The 2,658-nt window shown below is 38.0% G+C and overlaps 1 protein-coding gene and 1 long non-coding RNA gene across 6 annotated transcripts in view; one reads left to right on the top strand and one right to left on the bottom strand.

Annotated features, from left to right (window-relative positions):
* The window catches only part of LOC111741909, a 24,677-nt gene extending 22,059 nt beyond the window's left edge, over positions 1-2,618 (top strand). The window contains exon 3 of the long non-coding RNA XR_002781120.1: positions 2,504-2,618. This is a non-coding gene — a long non-coding RNA (uncharacterized LOC111741909). The remainder of the gene's footprint in view (positions 1-2,503) is intronic.
* Positions 1-2,658, bottom strand: part of GGACT (gamma-glutamylamine cyclotransferase) — a 45,815-nt gene that overhangs the window by 24,455 nt on the left and 18,702 nt on the right. The gene's annotated exons all lie outside the window — the stretch shown is intronic.

Raw genomic sequence — 2,658 nt, 5'->3', positions numbered from 1 at the left:
TCTGAGAGTTTAAAATACTTCAGTAAAAATTAATGAGGCATGTGTGGCAAAATTTTGACAATCTGGATTATAGATAGATGGGGATGGGAATCATTAAACTATTCTCTTTTATAGATCCTCATACTCCTACCAAAAATGGTAACAAGAGACAAAGAAAGCCATTATTTAAAGATAAAGGGGTCGATTCATCAAAAAGATATAACAATTATAAATATATGCACCCAACATCGGAGCATATAAATACATTAAGCAAATACTAATAGATCTGAATAGGGAAACAGACAACAATACAATAATAGCAGAGAACTTCAATACCCCAATTTCATCAACAGATAGATCGTGAAGACAGAAAACCAACAAGGAATCATTGGACTTGAACCACACTTTAGGCCAGATGAACGTAACAGCCATATATAGTACATTCCACCCAACAGCAGGAGAAAACACATTCTTCTCAAGTGCACATGGAACTTTTTTTAGGATAGATTGTATGTTAGGTCACAAAACAAGTCTTAGCAAATTTAAAAAGACTGAAATAATACCAAGTGCCTTTTCTGATCATACTGGTATGAAATTAGAAATCAACAAGAGGAAAACTGGAAAACTTATAAATATGTGGAAATTAAACAACATACTCCTGAATAACCAATTAGTCAAAGAAGAAATCAAAAGAAAAATAAAAAATATCTCCAAACAGATGAAATGAAAACACAACATATCAAAACCTATAGGATGCTACGAAAGCAGTTTTAAGAGGAAAATTTATAGCAATAAAATACCTATATTAAAAAAAAAAAAAAGATTTCAAATAAGCAACTAGCTCTAGACTTCAAAGAACAAATTAAGCCTAAAATCAGCAGAAGGAAGGATATAACAAAGATCAGGGCAGAAATAAACAGACCAGAAAAAAATAGAAAAGATCAACAAAACTAAAAGGTGTTTTTTTTGTTTGTTTGTTTTTGTTTTTTAAAGATAGATCTGACAAACCTTTAGCTAGACTAAGGAAAAAGAAGACTCAAGTAAATTCAGAAATGAAAGAGGAGACCTTATAACTGACATGGCAGAAATACAAAGGATCATAAGAAACTACTATAAATAATTATATGCCAACAAATTGGATAACCTAGAAAAAATACATTCCTAGAGACATACAACTTACCAAGACAGAATCATGAAGAAACAGAAAATATGAACAGACCAATAATGAATAAGAAGATTGAATCAGTAACCAAAAACCTCCCAATGAAGAAAAGTCCAGGACCATATGTTTTCACTGATGATTTTTACCAAACACTTAAAGAAGAATTAATGCCAATCCTCCTCATACTCAGCCAAAAACCTGAAGAGGCAGGAACACGCTCAAATTCATTTTACAGGGCCAGCCTCTACCTATATCTGTCTCTAAACAGTTATAATCTCAATCACGGCTCTCCCTTCCAGGATCCCACCACCCACCACCTTCCCCACTAAGCCATACTGAGCTTCCTGAGGCTGAGTTCCAAACCCTGCAGGGGCTCCCAGCGACGCTCAGGATGCCCATGTCCTGTCCAGCTGTTTGGACTCCATCCTGGCTGCACTCCTATCCTGTAGTACTGTAGCCTGAGCCCCACCTACTTGGCCTGTTGTTGCTCCCTGAACACTCCCTGCTTCCCCTAATCCTAATCTTTTACTACTTCTCTGAACCCCACATCTATACTTTCCTGCCCAAATTTAACCCCACATTTATACTTTCCCACCCAAATACAACCTATCCTTAAAATCCCAGCTCAGATCTTGCCTCTGGCCAAAAGCTTTCTCTGGTTGTTTGCATCTTACTGCACTGGTCACATTCTGTCCTACAGTCTGGTTATTTTTTCTATTAAATTCTTGAAGGACAGGTGATGCATTTTAACTTGCTTCCCATAATGCAATATGTGTGGAGAAAAATCAGTGAATTCATGTGTTTGGTCCTGGAAATTCTCAATTAGCCAATTTCTTTTCTCTATTTTGGTCACAAAGAAATAAATGACAACAAAACAACTTCCAAGTAGATATTCAGTTTAAAACTGCCTCTTCCAACATATATAGGAGCTATCAAGGGGTTATTAGCACATTGTAGACATACACGTATTGTACGCTTACTGCAAACGAAGACTGCAGAGGACACTGGCCCAAAGAAGTGGACACTCAGCTGCCTGTACTTGCACTGGATGATGGCAAGGTGCTCAGTGCTTGCTGATGCCGTGAGGACCCAGACACGAGCTATGTTCTCAATGTCTGGAAGAAAACTGAGGCTTGTGCTCAGAGAACTCGACAGTAGAAAATGATGGGGAAACAGTTGTATATAAGATATCTTGATTGTTATGGGTTGAACTGTGTCCCTCCCCCAAAATTCATATGTTGAAGCCCTACCCCCAACATCTGAATGTGATTGCATTTGGAGACAGGGTCTTTAAAAAGGTCATTAAGTTAAAATGAGGTCTTTAGGGTGGGCCTAATCCAATCTGACTAGTTTCCTTATAAGAAGAGGAAATTTGGACACAGAGACACCAGGGATGCATGAGCACAGAGGAAAGGTTATATGAGGACCAGAGAGAAGGCAGCTGTCTGCAAGCCAAGGAGAAAGGCCTCAGAAAAAAACAAACCTGTCGACACCTTGATCTGGACTTCCAGCCTCCA

The sequence above is a fragment of the Pteropus vampyrus genome, unplaced genomic scaffold, assembly GCF_000151845.1.
Source record: "Pteropus vampyrus isolate Shadow unplaced genomic scaffold, Pvam_2.0 Scaffold83, whole genome shotgun sequence".
Classification (NCBI taxonomy): Eukaryota; Metazoa; Chordata; class Mammalia; order Chiroptera; family Pteropodidae; genus Pteropus; species Pteropus vampyrus.
Note: the sequence above shows the minus strand (reverse complement) of the source record. Positions and strands in the feature narration are given on the sequence as shown.